The 16,825-nt window shown below is 44.0% G+C and overlaps 1 long non-coding RNA gene across 1 annotated transcript; it reads left to right on the forward strand.

The window, feature by feature from the left end:
* The first annotated feature begins 8,429 nt into the window (after nt 1-8,429).
* Nucleotides 8,430-14,353, forward strand: LOC105236909. Its single transcript, XR_004625269.1, has 3 exons — nt 8,430-8,553; nt 13,709-13,858; nt 14,014-14,353. It is a non-coding gene; the product is annotated as an uncharacterized LOC105236909 (long non-coding RNA).
* Nucleotides 14,354-16,825: the final 2,472 nt, after the last annotated feature.

Here is a 16,825-nt window from a genome sequence, read left to right on the forward strand (position 1 = left end):
TTTTATTTTTAAGTCACCTCTACACCCAACATGGGGCTCGAACTCACGACCCCTGAGATCAAGAGTCACATGCTCCATTGATTGAGCCAACTAAGCATCCTTTTATTTTTAATTCTAAAATTTTAATACCAGTGTAGTTACCATACAGTGTTATATTTGTTTGGGGGTGTAAAATGGAGTGATTTGACAATTCTGTACTTTTCTCAGCGCTTGTCAAGATAAGCTGTACTGAAGATTTTATAAGGAAAACTGTAGAGGGCATTTACATCTCACAATGCTCAAACTTCACTTCTCGATTTGCTGTTGAGATGTCTCTTCTCAATTTTATTCTTAACTGTTGGCCTTTCTATAGAGTAGTTTCTTAAAGTCCACTTGTTAGTGAATTCTCCCTCTCCCCCTCCACTCATGATTCTTTTGCAGAAAACTTTAGCTGTTTCTCACCTCTCTCAGTCCTTGGCAGTGGTCACCCACAGGCCCTGGGCACTCCGGTTTGGATTAGGTCTTATCAGAGCATTCCCCCTTCAAATGTACATCTTTGCTTTCTTACAAGGGATTCATGCAAACTGCTAAGAAAAATGAAGATTATCTTTGTAGTGGACATAATTTATCAGGGAATGGTATCTGGCAATGTTTACCATATGCTTTGGGTTTTAATTTTTAGGTTACTTGCTGTCTTCTTCTCCAAAGCCAGAGGTTGGACTTGGTGGCCATGGAGATAAATGGATTCCTGTCCCATCACTTTTAGAGGATGACCCTGATTCTTTGAAAGAATTCTGAGTTGATATTTTCCCCAGTAGCTGAGAGAGAAACCGATTATTTGTTTTTTCATTTCTCCAACCCTGGGGACTGGTCGACCCTCTTTCTTCCTTCTCTTTTTTTATGGGCTACTCTCCTTGGAATTTCCCCAGTGTCTCTCGGAGGGATCATGAACTGTGGCTTTCCTTGTGTGATAAGAATTCCTTTACGACCAAGCTAAATCTCAGATTCTAAGATCTGGAATCAGATTCTTAGATCTGTATGAATTTTCAGATTTTAATATTACTGGTTGCTTATGCTCTTGGAGACAGTGAAGAGTCAGTCGCCTGCATAGTGCCCTGGGGGACTCCAAGATGTTTGCTCACAAGTTGTGAGCTCTTTCCTCCCCTATGGTAATTCACCCTCCCGCAGTTTTGTGTTACTTGTACATGAACGGTACTCATTAAGGTCATATTTTCTGATGTGAAAATCATGTTTGCTCTATACTTGCTATGTTCCAGGCTACCAAAGATATTTGTTAAATAAATCTGGAAAGTTCGGGATATGTCATTGGGTTTTAGACCCGTGTAAAGAACACCTTCTCAGAGGTCATTGCATTTGCTGCTCACCATTTGTCTCCCTCAAAGACCTGGCTTCTGTCATCCTTCTTCTTCTGACTCACCTACCTGTGATATTCTTTGACCACCTCATCATTATTTGATTGGTGATTCTGCTCAAGCCCAAGAATGTTGCCCCTTCTTTTTCAACGTACTGGTTTCTATGGCATGTCTTCCTTTCCAATATTTCTTTCTAGGTCAGACATTTTCCCTTGTCATTCTTTCTCTCATTTGACGTATGTCACATCCTAAGGAATATCAGCTGCTACATCCACCCCCACCCCGTGCATCCCACTCCCTCCCCACCAGACTTTCCTGTAGCTTCTGCCACATGCTCTTGCTCCCTCATTTCTATCTTTGTCACTCGGGGGTAAAAGTTCAGTGATCTTTTCCCCTTCTCTGTCCACTGAGTTCATTTACAACCTACAATCCAGATAGTTTCTGTTGTCAGCCTGCCTGACCGTAACCTCTACTGTTTACTCTTGCTGTCTGTCCCTTCCTCCAAATCTTCCCTGTCACCTTTCATCTCTGGAGTTGTCACTATTCACTCCAAGTTGTTTCTTTTTCCTTCTTTCTTTTACTCCCTTTCACATTCTTTTTCCCTCTTTCTTTATTTTTTAAAATTTTGCATCATTATAGATGTGTCAAAAGTTGCAATGAGAGCAAGGAGAGCCCTGACTGGTCCCCTGCACCTTTCGCCCAGTCTCCCCAAGGTCATATCTTACATAATCAGAGTACTGCATCAGAACCAAGAAACTGACATCGGTACGATGCGTGTGAAGAATTCTATGCCATTCTATCACATATATAGATTCATGTAACCATCAACATGTAGAACTCTTCTTTGACCACAGAGACCTCCTTCATGCTGCACGCTTATAATCACACTCACCCACCATCCCCAATCCCATGACAACCACTATTCTGTTCCCCAATTCTGTGATTTTGCCATTTAGAATGTTATCTAAATGATCTTGAATAGTGCATGACCTACTGAGACTGGCTTTTTTCTCATTCAGCATAAAGCCCCTAAAGTCCACCCCAGTTGTTGTGTGTATTAATAGTTGATTCCTTTTTATTCCTGAGTAGTATTCCATGACATAGATGTACATTTATCTATTGAAGGACATTTTGGTCACTTCTAGTTTTCAGCTATGATATAGTATTTTCTCTCTTTTTCATATTTTTCTTCCAGGTTGCTCCTTTTAGCAGATGTTTGCAGGAAAAGAAAACCTTTTGAAAGAGGAAGACTTACCCATTGGTTCTATTGACTAATGGAGGCGTATGGTCAACCCCGAGGGATGGACAATGTAGGTACGTTGTTTTCTTTCCAGAAACAGGATTGGGTTTTTGGCATCTGGACTTACACCTTCTGTTCCAATTCTTGGTTGTCAGTAAATGAATGCCCTGTCTGAGGTGAAGGCACCGGATTTAACCTCTACAGAGGTGTTCCAATATAAATTTTGATCACAAACGAAAATCAGGTTTAGTTATTTTAAGTTAGGATATTAATTTAAAATGACTACATTGTTATAAGGGCTTTGGTGCCTGTTCAGGAAAGCCAAGTTATTTCTGGCAAAATATATTGAAACTAGTGGCCTTTAGAACTCAGTACTCAAGGGAAACAGGGCAAGCTGAGTTTCAGCTGTTTGACTTGAAGGTGGGGTCACCCAGTGGCATTTGCTAAAGGAAAAAATTCGTAGGCTTATTTTCCAAATGAGTTGAAGGTTCAGTATTTTGTTAGCTCTGCATGTGTTTGAGAGGGAACTCCTGAGCACGGGTGGGTGGTTTTATCTTGGTTCTAGTAAATGAGTGGGTTTGCCTGACATTTTTGGCATGCGGTAATGAAGGTTGACATAGGGTTTCCCTTTGGTGAGTAACTTGGCTTCATTTTATGTTTGAAGATTTCACATATTTGCATAATGTCCAAGTTGAGGTGATTATATGGCAGAGGAATGAAAGTGTAAATATTAAAATGTTACTGGACACTTGACAGTTTCAGGGTAAAAGGGGATTTAATATATGTGAAATAGAAGTTTGGACTGGCACATCAAGATTTTCTTTTCTTTTTTCTCTTCTCTTCCTTTTTTTTCTTTCTTTTCTTTATTCCTTCCTTAAAGTTTGCAGGAAATTTAAAATTTGATACTTAAAACAATAATGAGAATCTTCTCCATTTTATGAAGTTTTAGATTTTGGCTTTGTTGGGGACATTCAGTTTTGGTTAAGACATTTATGAGAGTAAGATCCCACCCCCATCCCTCTTTCTCCCCACCCTTTGCTCCCCTAAATGTGAATGCTCCTTAACACCTGGGAAGTGATAATGCTTTGTATTCATACAAACTACCCAGAGGAACTGAAAGCACTTTGTACACTTTATATAATGAATCCCCAGCTTCCCTCCAGGTAGGCAGAGGAAGGGAGCTAAGATAGGCGCTGTGGATCTCTGCATTTGTGTGACAAGCTCTGAGTCACCAAAGTGAGTCAGTGGCAAGATGGAGAAGGCGCTTTCCACCCAGGGTGATGTTCTCAAGCTGGCGCTTTCAGCATTCATTTTTACAGTATCTCAAGGTGTCTCCAAGTGTCTTATGAGATTACTGTAAGAGTTGCAAGAAATTTGAATGACTTTTAACCCAAAAAAGCAAAAGGAAAAAAGAAAAAACCAAAACCCCCATTGGAAGATTTCTCTGGATGTGTTACAGAAGAGTCCCTGCAGGGCAGTGTTGTAGCTCAAGAAAGTTTGAGCCACGCCTCGGAATGAGGATTTACTGCAACCACTCATGGGCCAAATCCGAGAACCAGGACGTTCAGGGTAAAGGGGAGGGGAACTCCAGTGGTCTCTTTTTCTAAAGAAGTTGCTGATCAGAGTTCTTGGGCTCTCCTTTAGTAATACTGTGAACATGAAGTAATCAGAATTCTGTATTAATCAGGCTTTCTGCACATCTGCAACGTGAGGGCTGATACTGGCAATGATGACTCAGATGTGAAGCATCTTGGCTCTGAATGATCGAAAACCAAATTTCACTGGGTGTATAATGGCATTGGTGTTCATGCTCTGCCTCCATATTTGAATCCTGTGAAAAGTAAGAGTAGCTATGACTAGCCATGGTGACTAGTCATGGAGACCTTCTAATAAGGAAGGTCACTCATTCGCTGGTGTTTCTGGGGCATGGAGTTTCCAGTTGCATCCTCCTGGGGAGCGAGGCTTCAAAGCAGTCAACCTTCCAGAGGCCTGCTGGGACCTGGCTTTTATCACACAGAACATTTCAAAGACAATGGTGGGGACCTGGGAGAGAGAGTGCTCAAAGCTGAGAAGTAAGACAAAGCAACGGGCACTAAGTTTACCCTGTGCCCAGAGTGTGTTAAGCACCATGCTAGGGGCTTTAATCCATGTTTTCTCATCTGTCACTGAGAAATGACAACGGACGAGTGACAGGAGTCTCACCAGGGGAGGTGTGGGGTGATGTGGTTTAGGGACAAAGTGTCAGAAGACACTGGTAGGGGCTCCGGTGATTGCACTGGCAGTTAATGGAAACTGTGAAAGTGATCTAAGTGTTAGGACATAAAGTGACTCAGGAGAGCTCCAGCCAGTGGCTCAGTGATGCTCGTAGGAACCCACATTCTCTCCCTGTCTGTGTGTGCGGTGTTGAGTAGACCCTCAGGTGGCTGTCCTCGTGGGCACAGGATGACCACCGGTAGCCCTGGCATACTCTGTCCGGAGAAGGAGTTAGTGGGAAAGAACTGGCTGCTGCTACTGCTGGCAGAAAAGCTACACACGTGCTTTCCCAGGACCCTTTAGCCCTTCCATCTCGTTGGCCAGAGTGGGGGTCACATGACCAACCTTCCGCTCTAATAAGGAGGATGGAGCTCCCCTCATAGGTTGAGACTAAGAAGGGTACACTCTGATGTAGGAACGGGATTTGTTGGCTGCATGGGCGCAAGGTGTGTTCTAATGGAAATTTTGCTTTCGGTAAAAAGGAGCAAACTCCAAGTTATATAGAAGTGAAATTGTGTTCTCTATTGGGTTTAGTTAATGAGGTAATGGTATTTAAAAAGAGACACATCAAGGGTCGCCTGGGTGGCTCAGTCAGTTATGCGGCTGCCTTCCTCTCAGGTCATGACCACAGGGTTTCTGCATTGAGCCCTGTGGCGGGGGTTCTGCTCTCAGCAGGGAGTCTGCTTCTCTCTCTCCCTCTGCCACTCCCTCCCCCCCTGCTCTCTCTCAAATAAATAAATAAAATCTAAAAAAATAAAATAAAATAAGATAATAAAAAGAGATACATCAAAAAGATAAGACAATTTCTGCTTTTACTGGGGAAAACATAATTATCTGAAACATCCTCTCAAACTTCACTCTTAAGCTTCAGACATATTTCAAACTGCTTAGCAGACATCTAGCCCTGGTAGGCCTCAGGCACCTTGCATTCAACATATTAAAAATGGTATCCATCATCTCTTTGTTCCACCTCAACAAACGTGCTCTTATCACTGGCTTCTCTGGTTTGTTCAGTGATATCATCATTTGCATAGGCACCTAAGCAACACATTGGAACATTTTCTAGCAAGTATCTTGTACCCCTATACGCCAGGTTGTCTTGGAAGTTCTTTCCCATAAAGGGATGAAGCTTAGTTGGCAAAGTGAAAGTTGATATAAATCTATCTGGTATCACTTAGAGGCATGTTTCAAGACATCTATGATGACCCGTCTTTAATTTAGGTTTCATTTCAACTGCAGCACCTAGAATGTGTGACATCAAATAAGCAAGTGTCTTGTATTTTTCTTCCGGGGCAAACATTTGAGTATGAAGGAGGCTGCTTACACTAAGGACACACATCTGGCTGAATGGGGAAGAGAACCAAGGTTCATTCAAGGTGTGGCAAGATTGCTTGGGGCACAGGTGATCATGAGTGTTGGGGAACTTTGGAAGTTTTCTGCAGGGGAGGTGGTTTTGCCTGATCATGCCATGAATGTCACCGTGTAGTTCTGCGCACCTTGGGGTGTAAATAGAAAATTTTAAAACTCTGTTAGCTGGCTTGAGTCAATCTTAAACACGTGCTTTTCCAACTAGGCACCACCCCAGCTCACCAGACAGGTGCCTCACAGGAAAACAAAGGGAGTTGAAGTTTGGCCTCCTCTGGTGTATAGCCCAGACCTTACGGCATCAGAGTATGTGTTCTTTGCTGTATTGGTCTGCTAGGGCTGCCAGGACCAATCACCACAAACTGGCTTAAACAACAGAAATTTATTATCCCATGGTTCTGGAGGCTGGAAGTCTGAAACCAAGGTGTCTGGAGGCCTTAGGGGAGATGCCTAGAAATCCTTCCTCACCTTTTCCAGCTCCTCTTCTAGCTTCTAGTAACTTCATGTGTTCCTTGGCTTGTGGCTGTTGAACTCAATGTCTGCCTCTGTCTTCACATGGCCTTCTTCTCCCCATGTCTCCATGTGTTCTCCTTTTCTGTCTCTCATAAGGACACTTGTCCTTGGATTAGGGCCCTCCAGACAATTCAGGATGAGCTCATCTCAAAATCTTTAACACAATTACACCTGCAAAGACCATTTTCCCAGATAAGGTTACATTCACAAGTTCTGGAATATGAACACATTTTTTGGGAGGCCACCACTCAGCCCACTACAAGGTCTCATTTTTTTCTCAGATGGAGGGTATGGAGATACTTGACAAGGATGGAACTGCCTGTCATAAGTTCTTGGCTTCCAAATCCAAGGATTGGTATCATCACCAACATGAACTGTTTCAAAAAGATGAGTCTCAGATATCAGAAACGCGAGACTGTGTCCCTCAGAATCCTCTTATTTCTTGTTTTATTTATTGCCCAGGGAGCGGTCCATGTGTGAGAAAGAGCTTCTGAGAGATGCCTGCTAGTGACAATCAAGTTCTTTGGATTGTATCTTCTCAATGTTCTCTGAATCTACCGTACCCCTTCTTTAATGCCACCACTGCCTTATCAAATCCCCACCATTTCCCATCTGGATTATGTTTTACTTCTCCCTGTTCTCTCCAGCTTCCTTCCTCCATACTGCTGCCTGATGACCTGCCTGCAGTTCCAATCTGGCGTACTCGCCTGGTGCTAATCGATTGTGTTTGTCTCTGTAGAGCCATCCTTGTTTACCCTGCCTTCTTCCTCCAAAGCTCCTTTGCCCTCTGGCTTCTGGTAGGGTTTGGCCAATGGGGGCAAGGTGAGAGGAGGTGGGAGAGGTGGGAGCAATGAGAGGGGTCCTTTCTCTCTGTAACTCCTTCCCAGGAGGTCATTGCACAATGCACCCCTGAGCTGAGGCTCACTGGACCCATCAGATGGATTCTCACATGGTTCTCTTCCAAGTCTCAATAACTGTTTCTCCCCTCATCCATCCAGGCCTAAGGATGCCACCAGGACCCCTTGTGGTTTCCCTACCCCCTGTCCACACCTTTGAACGTAATCTTGTTGTAAACTCTTCTCCAATGATTGATTTCAGTGTTTCTTGCCTGGACCCATGACTGACACAGCCATNCTAAAATTTTGCATCATTATAGATGTGTCAAAAGTTGCAATGAGAGCAAGGAGAGCCCTGACTGGTCCCCTGACCTTTCGCCCAGTCTCCCCAAGGTCATATCTTACATAATCAGAGTACTGCATCAGAACCAAGAAACTGACATCGGTACGATGCGTGTGAAGAATTCTATGCCATTCTATCACATATATAGATTCATGTAACCATCAACATGTAGAACTCTTCTTTGACCACAGAGACCTCCTTCATGCTGCACGCTTATAATCACACTCACCCACCATCCCCAATCCCATGACAACCACTATTCTGTTCCCCAATTCTGTGATTTTGCCATTTAGAATGTTATCTAAATGATCTTGAATAGTGCATGACCTACTGAGACTGGCTTTTTTCTCATTCAGCATAAAGCCCCTAAAGTCCACCCCAGTTGTTGTGTGTATTAATAGTTGATTCCTTTTTATTCCTGAGTAGTATTCCATGACATAGATGTACATTTATCTATTGAAGGACATTTTGGTCACTTCTAGTTTTCAGCTATGATATAGTATTTTCTCTCTTTTTCATATTTTTCTTCCAGGTTGCTCCTTTTAGCAGATGTTTGCAGGAAAAGAAAACCTTTTGAAAGAGGAAGACTTACCCATTGGTTCTATTGACTAATGGAGGCGTATGGTCAACCCCGAGGGATGGACAATGTAGGTACGTTGTTTTCTTTCCAGAAACAGGATTGGGTTTTTGGCATCTGGACTTACACCTTCTGTTCCAATTCTTGGTTGTCAGTAAATGAATGCCCTGTCTGAGGTGAAGGCACCGGATTTAACCTCTACAGAGGTGTTCCAATATAAATTTTGATCACAAACGAAAATCAGGTTTAGTTATTTTAAGTTAGGATATTAATTTAAAATGACTACATTGTTATAAGGGCTTTGGTGCCTGTTCAGGAAAGCCAAGTTATTTCTGGCAAAATATATTGAAACTAGTGGCCTTTAGAACTCAGTACTCAAGGGAAACAGGGCAAGCTGAGTTTCAGCTGTTTGACTTGAAGGTGGGGTCACCCAGTGGCATTTGCTAAAGGAAAAAATTCGTAGGCTTATTTTCCAAATGAGTTGAAGGTTCAGTATTTTGTTAGCTCTGCATGTGTTTGAGAGGGAACTCCTGAGCACGGGTGGGTGGTTTTATCTTGGTTCTAGTAAATGAGTGGGTTTGCCTGACATTTTTGGCATGCGGTAATGAAGGTTGACATAGGGTTTCCCTTTGGTGAGTAACTTGGCTTCATTTTATGTTTGAAGATTTCACATATTTGCATAATGTCCAAGTTGAGGTGATTATATGGCAGAGGAATGAAAGTGTAAATATTAAAATGTTACTGGACACTTGACAGTTTCAGGGTAAAAGGGGATTTAATATATGTGAAATAGAAGTTTGGACTGGCACATCAAGATTTTCTTTTCTTTTTTCTCTTCTCTTCCTTTTTTTTCTTTCTTTTCTTTATTCCTTCCTTAAAGTTTGCAGGAAATTTAAAATTTGATACTTAAAACAATAATGAGAATCTTCTCCATTTTATGAAGTTTTAGATTTTGGCTTTGTTGGGGACATTCAGTTTTGGTTAAGACATTTATGAGAGTAAGATCCCACCCCCATCCCTCTTTCTCCCCACCCTTCGCTCCCCTAAATGTGAATGCTCCTTAACACCTGGGAAGTGATAATGCTTTGTATTCATACAAACTACCCAGAGGAACTGAAAGCACTTTGTACACTTTATATAATGAATCCCCAGCTTCCCTCCAGGTAGGCAGAGGAAGGGAGCTAAGATAGGCGCTGTGGATCTCTGCATTTGTGTGACAAGCTCTGAGTCACCAAAGTGAGTCAGTGGCAAGATGGAGAAGGCGCTTTCCACCCAGGGTGATGTTCTCAAGCTGGCGCTTTCAGCATTCATTTTTACAGTATCTCAAGGTGTCTCCAAGTGTCTTATGAGATTACTGTAAGAGTTGCAAGAAATTTGAATGACTTTTAACCCAAAAAAGCAAAAGGAAAAAAGAAAAAACCAAAACCCCCATTGGAAGATTTCTCTGGATGTGTTACAGAAGAGTCCCTGCAGGGCAGTGTTGTAGCTCAAGAAAGTTTGAGCCACGCCTCGGAATGAGGATTTACTGCAACCACTCATGGGCCAAATCCGAGAACCAGGACGTTCAGGGTAAAGGGGAGGGGAACTCCAGTGGTCTCTTTTTCTAAAGAAGTTGCTGATCAGAGTTCTTGGGCTCTCCTTTAGTAATACTGTGAACATGAAGTAATCAGAATTCTGTATTAATCAGGCTTTCTGCACATCTGCAACGTGAGGGCTGATACTGGCAATGATGACTCAGATGTGAAGCATCTTGGCTCTGAATGATCGAAAACCAAATTTCACTGGGTGTATAATGGCATTGGTGTTCATGCTCTGCCTCCATATTTGAATCCTGTGAAAAGTAAGAGTAGCTATGACTAGCCATGGTGACTAGTCATGGAGACCTTCTAATAAGGAAGGTCACTCATTCGCTGGTGTTTCTGGGGCATGGAGTTTCCAGTTGCATCCTCCTGGGGAGCGAGGCTTCAAAGCAGTCAACCTTCCAGAGGCCTGCTGGGACCTGGCTTTTATCACACAGAACATTTCAAAGACAATGGTGGGGACCTGGGAGAGAGAGTGCTCAAAGCTGAGAAGTAAGACAAAGCAACGGGCACTAAGTTTACCCTGTGCCCAGAGTGTGTTAAGCACCATGCTAGGGGCTTTAATCCATGTTTTCTCATCTGTCACTGAGAAATGACAACGGACGAGTGACAGGAGTCTCACCAGGGGAGGTGTGGGGTGATGTGGTTTAGGGACAAAGTGTCAGAAGACACTGGTAGGGGCTCCGGTGATTGCACTGGCAGTTAATGGAAACTGTGAAAGTGATCTAAGTGTTAGGACATAGAGTGACTCAGGAGAGCTCCAGCCAGTGGCTCAGTGATGCTCGTAGGAACCCACATTCTCTCCCTGTCTGTGTGTGCGGTGTTGAGTAGACCCTCAGGTGGCTGTCCTCGTGGGCACAGGATGACCACCGGTAGCCCTGGCATACTCTGTCCGGAGAAGGAGTTAGTGGGAAAGAACTGGCTGCTGCTACTGCTGGCAGAAAAGCTACACACGTGCTTTCCCAGGACCCTTTAGCCCTTCCATCTCGTTGGCCAGAGTGGGGGTCACATGACCAACCTTCCGCTCTAATAAGGAGGATGGAGCTCCCCTCATAGGTTGAGACTAAGAAGGGTACACTCTGATGTAGGAACGGGATTTGTTGGCTGCATGGGCGCAAGGTGTGTTCTAATGGAAATTTTGCTTTTGGTAAAAAGGAGCAAACTCCAAGTTATATAGAAGTGAAATTGTGTTCTCTATTGGGTTTAGTTAATGAGGTAATGGTATTTAAAAAGAGACACATCAAGGGTCGCCTGGGTGGCTCAGTCAGTTATGCGGCTGCCTTCCTCTCAGGTCATGACCACAGGGTTTCTGCATTGAGCCCTGTGGCGGGGGTTCTGCTCTCAGCAGGGAGTCTGCTTCTCTCTCTCCCTCTGCCACTCCCTCCCCCGGTGCTCTCTCTCAAATAAATAAATAAAATCTAAAAAAATAAAATAAAATAAGATAATAAAAAGAGATACATCAAAAAGATAAGACAATTTCTGCTTTTACTGGGGAAAACATAATTATCTGAAACATCCTCTCAAACTTCACTCTTAAGCTTCAGACATATTTCAAACTGCTTAGCAGACATCTAGCCCTGGTAGGCCTCAGGCACCTTGCATTCAACATATTAAAAATGGTATCCATCATCTCTTTGTTCCACCTCAACAAACGTGCTCTTATCACTGGCTTCTCTGGTTTGTTCAGTGATATCATCATTTGCATAGGCACCTAAGCAACACATTGGAACATTTTCTAGCAAGTATCTTGTACCCCTATACGCCAGGTTGTCTTGGAAGTTCTTTCCCATAAAGGGATGAAGCTTAGTTGGCAAAGTGAAAGTTGATATAAATCTATCTGGTATCACTTAGAGGCATGTTTCAAGACATCTATGATGACCCGTCTTTAATTTAGGTTTCATTTCAACTGCAGCACCTAGAATGTGTGACATCAAATAAGCAAGTGTCTTGTATTTTTCTTCCGGGGCAAACATTTGAGTATGAAGGAGGCTGCTTACACTAAGGACACACATCTGGCTGAATGGGGAAGAGAACCAAGGTTCATTCAAGGTGTGGCAAGATTGCTTGGGGCACAGGTGATCATGAGTGTTGGGGAACTTTGGAAGTTTTCTGCAGGGGAGGTGGTTTTGCCTGATCATGCCATGAATGTCACCGTGTAGTTCTGCGCACCTTGGGGTGTAAATAGAAAATTTTAAAACTCTGTTAGCTGGCTTGAGTCAATCTTAAACACGTGCTTTTCCAACTAGGCACCACCCCAGCTCACCAGACAGGTGCCTCACAGGAAAACAAAGGGAGTTGAAGTTTGGCCTCCTCTGGTGTATAGCCCAGACCTTACGGCATCAGAGTATGTGTTCTTTGCTGTATTGGTCTGCTAGGGTTGCCAGGACCAATCACCACAAACTGGCTTAAACAACAGAAATTTATTATCCCATGGTTCTGGAGGCTGGAAGTCTGAAACCAAGGTGTCTGGAGGCCTTAGGGGAGATGCCTAGAAATCCTTCCTCACCTTTTCCAGCTCCTCTTCTAGCTTCTAGTAACTTCATGTGTTCCTTGGCTTGTGGCTGTTGAACTCAATGTCTGCCTCTGTCTTCACATGGCCTTCTTCTCCCCGTGTCTCCATGTGTTCTCCTTTTCTGTCTCTCATAAGGACACTTGTCCTTGGATTAGGGCCCTCCAGACAATTCAGGATGAGCTCATCTCAAAATCTTTAACACAATTACACCTGCAAAGACCATTTTCCCAGATAAGGTTACATTCACAAGTTCTGGAATATGAACACATTTTTTGGGAGGCCACCACTCAGCCCACTACAAGGTCTCATTTTTTTCTCAGATGGAGGGTATGGAGATACTTGACAAGGATGGAACTGCCTGTCATAAGTTCTTGGCTTCCAAATCCAAGGATTGGTATCATCACCAACATGAACTGTTTCAAAAAGATGAGTCTCAGATATCAGAAACGCGAGACTGTGTCCCTCAGAATCCTCTTATTTCTTGTTTTATTTATTGCCCAGGGAGCGGTCCATGTGTGAGAAAGAGCTTCTGAGAGATGCCTGCTAGTGACAATCAAGTTCTTTGGATTGTATCTTCTCAATGTTCTCTGAATCTACCGTACCCCTTCTTTAATGCCACCACTGCCTTATCAAATCCCCACCATTTCCCATCTGGATTATGTTTTACTTCTCCCTGTTCTCTCCAGCTTCCTTCCTCCATACTGCTGCCTGATGACCTGCCTGCAGTTCCAATCTGGCGTACTCGCCTGGTGCTAATCGATTGTGTTTGTCTCTGTAGAGCCATCCTTGTTTACCCTGCCTTCTTCCTCCAAAGCTCCTTTGCCCTCTGGCTTCTGGTAGGGTTTGGCCAATGGGGGCAAGGTGAGAGGAGGTGGGAGAGGTGGGAGCAATGAGAGGGGTCCTTTCTCTCTGTAACTCCTTCCCAGGAGGTCATTGCACAATGCACCCCTGAGCTGAGGCTCACTGGACCCATCAGATGGATTCTCACATGGTTCTCTTCCAAGTCTCAATAACTGTTTCTCCCCTCATCCATCCAGGCCTAAGGATGCCACCAGGACCCCTTGTGGTTTCCCTACCCCCTGTCCACACCTTTGAACGTAATCTTGTTGTAAACTCTTCTCCAATGATTGATTTCAGTGTTTCTTGCCTGGACCATGACTGACACAGCCATGCTGTAGGCATGTCACCGACTCTTCCTTGCTCAGAGGACAAAGCAACATTCCACAGCAGGGGAACAGGACTCCAGGTTTCCACCTCTTGACACACACGTTGCACCCCCACACGCAGGTGCGTTTATGGTTCCCTGAACATTCGGCGTTCTTTTCCTTCTTGAAGATTTCTGTAAGTGATGATTTCATTCCTGCTTTACCTGCCTGGACATTATCTTTTCCATCTTTCAAGACTGCTCAAGTGTCACTGTTGATTTTTTCTCACTTTCCTAGGCGGCACGTGTTGCTTCCTCCTCTGCATTCCCACGTCACGTTATCTGTGTGCCCATGAAAGCGCCCATTGCTGCTGCAAGGATTCACTCCTGTGTCTCTTTTCCAACCAACCTTGGAAAATCCCAACCGTATCCTGTTTTTCATTGTTCTCCAAGTACCTGCTATTGTCCCCGGCCGGCTTAATAAACATTTTTTGAATGACTACATTTGCTTTATGGACGATATTACTACTGGCTCTGTTCATATACACAAGATTGCTGCAATAAATTACCACTTGGATCTATGCAGCTGTGTACATTGTCTTCTGTTTTGATGACTACTGCTTTGGCTTTTCCTCGTGACCACTGTGAGAGACGGGTCAATGGGAGGTAAATGCCTCTCTGTCACCTAAATTGTTGGTGGCAGAACTATGCCAGGAATCTAGACTTCCTGATCTGAGTTTGTTTGTCTTTTCATTAGACCATTCTGCCTCCTGAGATGCCAGATTAAAACAACAACAACAACAAAACCAGAAGCAGGCTCGAAGAACGAGCCGTACCCCAACGGCCACTTCAGATGGAATACAACTCAAGCTGCCGTAGAGATAACGCCATGTGATTACAAACACATGTCAGGAAGGCTGTGCAGAGAGCTGGTTGACCTAACAAACGGAACTGGTCACATTAACTCACTTCCTGTTGCTTGAGAATTATGTCTGATGTTGACTCCAGAGACCACTGACAGAACATACAGTTGGATTAAAATGAGGATACGGACATCAAAAAGAAGTACTCTGGGACCCTGGGGAAGGGCTGGCAACCAATTATGGAAAGGAATGGGTGGTTCCTGTAATTCAAACCATATCCCATGAGAAAGTAATTTATAGGCAGCAGCACAAATAAAGATAAATTTGAGAGCATTTGGGACAATTTCTGTGTCAATGGAAGGCTCAAAGTTTCTTCCTTCTGTCTGCCTTCGGGGAGAAGCAGTATGTGGAAAGCAGAGCTAATAAAGCAGTTTGCTCGGGAGGAACATTTGCAGAGATACCATCAGAGAATTTCAGCGGGAAAAGGAACCTTCGAAGTCATCCGATGCTAGGCTTTGGATGTTTGGATCTTTTTCAACAGGAAGGAAAAAATGAAATTTGAATACTCCGAGTGGTTGAGGGTCAGGACGGACTCAGCTTTAGAGGGGACACTTAGGCATTGCATCACATGCTCTTTGCAACCCTGATAGTGTCAGAGCATTCCTGTGACCCTGTGGGTCCGTGTCAGAACCCCACAATCAGCCTTCGGTTAGCCGATGCACACCTTCGTCGCTTGGCTCTCTTCCCCCTGCTCTTCATTGAAGACCAAGCGATGAGTTAGCAGAAAATAAAATACGTTTCTATGCATCCAGCATCACTTAAACTTTTTCAATCTTCAAATGTTTTAATCTTTTAACCCAATGATTCCCTTATTGGGAATTTATCTTCAGGATGTAATAAAAGTTATAGACCAAGATCCAGGAAGAAATCTTCCCGTCCAATAATAAGGAAAGCGTTAGTTAAATCCAATTAATAGACTTCTATGTGATTATTTAAATCATGTGTTTGAAAAACATTTAATGACATGAAGCTACTTGTGATATAAATCCTAAGACAAGATAAAAACTGTACCTGTGGTGTAATCTGTCTGATTTTTTTCAAAGCCCTTTTCTCCCTGCCCCAATACATATATCTATAAATAGAAAAATACCAAAAGGAAAACCATCAAAATGTTAATTATGGTTATCTCTGGGTGGTGGGATTATGAGATTATTTTATTTTATTTTTCCCTTTGTACTTAATCCATTTCCCAAACTCATAGTAAATCAGGAAGAAAAAAAAAAACCCTATAAACAACATTGAAAATCCTTCTCTGGCTTTTCCCTTATTTCTAAGATAAAATCCAGACTCTTTAGCACAGCAAATGGGCTTCTTTATGAGCTGGCTGCCCGCTTTCCTGGCTCATTTTCCCCATCTCCTCTCCTTAGGTCCTGCCTTCCAACATGCCTCATGAGTCTGCTGAATTCCTGATGGTTTTCCAAATGTGCGATGCTTTCTGAAGGTTCCTTGCCTTGACACATTGCTCTTCTCTCTGCCTAGAACACTGTTCTTTCCGTGTGGGTATTTGCGTGCTCTAAAACTCAGCTTGGATCTCTTCTCTTCTGGAAAAGCTCGTGGTGTGGATACCCTGGTAGGCTGCTCCAGTTCCCCTTTAGGTCTGAGGTGCTCATTCCCCCAGCATGGGGGGGGGGTTGTTGCCCCTGCCGGCTCACAGATGAAGCCCTCCCCTGGCATTGCCCTTGGCCCACGGGGCAGCCTTGTCCGAGGTCACACCCCTCCCTCCTGGGGGATGGCCCATGTCTAAAGAGTGGTCCATGCAAGGCACAGCTCTGAAAGGCTATCCCAGCTTTCTGTCTCCCTGAGGGGTCAGCCAAAGCCCCTTGGGCAACCGCATCATGGGCAAACTGCTTTCTCAGCTCATCCTGCTTCTCTCTCTCCCTTGTAAGCGAGTCCTCTCCAGGAAGCCCCTGGTAGGTGGGCCCTGGGTCTGTTTCTTGCGGAACCCAATGAGAACCCCTCCTGTGATCCCTTACCTCACTCCCTAGGTTAGAGCCCCATGCTCTGGGCTCCTCCCCTGACTTTATCTGTACTTGAGCACTTCTCTCCTTGTTGTATTGCCACCAACCACGGTTCTAGTGTCTCTCCCACTTGACCAGGATCCCTCTGAGCGTAGGGGGTGGTGTCTCATTTCCCTGTGTGCACAGCACCTGTCGCAGCACCTGGCTCCTAGCACCTGGTGAATGAGTA

The sequence above is a fragment of the Ailuropoda melanoleuca genome, chromosome 5 (genome assembly GCF_002007445.2).
Source record: "Ailuropoda melanoleuca isolate Jingjing chromosome 5, ASM200744v2, whole genome shotgun sequence".
NCBI lineage: Eukaryota > Metazoa > Chordata > Mammalia > Carnivora > Ursidae > Ailuropoda > Ailuropoda melanoleuca.